The 912-nt window shown below is 34.3% G+C and overlaps 1 protein-coding gene across 1 annotated transcript in view; it reads right to left on the bottom strand.

The window, feature by feature from the left end:
- Window positions 1-212: 212 nt before the first annotated feature.
- The window catches only part of LOC119586311 (protein FAM151B-like), a gene marked incomplete at its 5' end in the record, with an annotated part of 19645 nt that continues 18945 nt past the window's right edge, over window positions 213-912 (bottom strand). The window contains 1 exon segment of the mRNA XM_037935025.1: window positions 213-912.

The following is a 912-nucleotide window of genomic DNA, read 5'->3' on the forward strand; positions in this document are numbered from 1 at the left end:
ATATTCCTCCTCCTCTTCCTTTTTTCTTCCTTCATTCCCTCTTTTTCTCCCTCTTTCTCTTTCTCAATCTCATCTCAATCTTTAGAAATAGTTACAAGTGATTCAAAAATTATCTGTCAATCCAATGTGAGTTTTGAATATATTTCCTCATGAATATCTAGGTCTAAAGTCTCTTTTCAATAGGGAAGGAAATATAAATGATGATAAAAAACAATAGTTCCTATGTGTTAATCCAACAACTCCGACATTCTGGGATGATAGCCACACCATCATGGCAGACCACCCCTCATGCCAGAATGGAATCATCAGATCATAAATTGTTGAGTTGTGCACACTAAACAGCTGTGCTTTTGTTTGGCCCTGACCTGCATTCACCTGCATAGCCCCAAAACATAGGGTTAAAGCCTCTTTTGGGGTTCAATTGTCCAAAATATTTTCTGTAATGCTGTCAAAAGACTTCACATACTCCCTGACACTAGGGGTTGCCATTGTCAATAGGTTAATGAGACATCTTAATGCATTTCAATATCAAAACACCATGGAGAGTATAATGGTCTTTCATTTTCTATTAAATCATTCATAAAGCTATAAGGAAAGCAGGCATGATTCAGTCCAATAAAACACATTATTAGATATATATTTTAATATTCCATTGTCAAAAATATGGAAGAAAATACCCAATACAATTACCATTAACCAGTAATATAATTTCCTCACCCATTAAAGTCACCATTAATTGTGTATATAGGTATATATCTATATCTTACCTAGGTATACAAAGTATTCAGTTACTAATGTTTAACATTAGTAATATGTACAACACATAAAGTGAAGGTAGGAGAGAGAGGGGAAGAAAAAATAGAGGAGGACAGTGTAAAAAACAAAAAAACAGAAGAGGGATGAAGGAAGGAG

The sequence above is a fragment of the Penaeus monodon genome, chromosome 21, assembly GCF_015228065.2.
Source record: "Penaeus monodon isolate SGIC_2016 chromosome 21, NSTDA_Pmon_1, whole genome shotgun sequence".
In the NCBI taxonomy this organism is placed as follows: Eukaryota; Metazoa; Arthropoda; class Malacostraca; order Decapoda; family Penaeidae; genus Penaeus; species Penaeus monodon.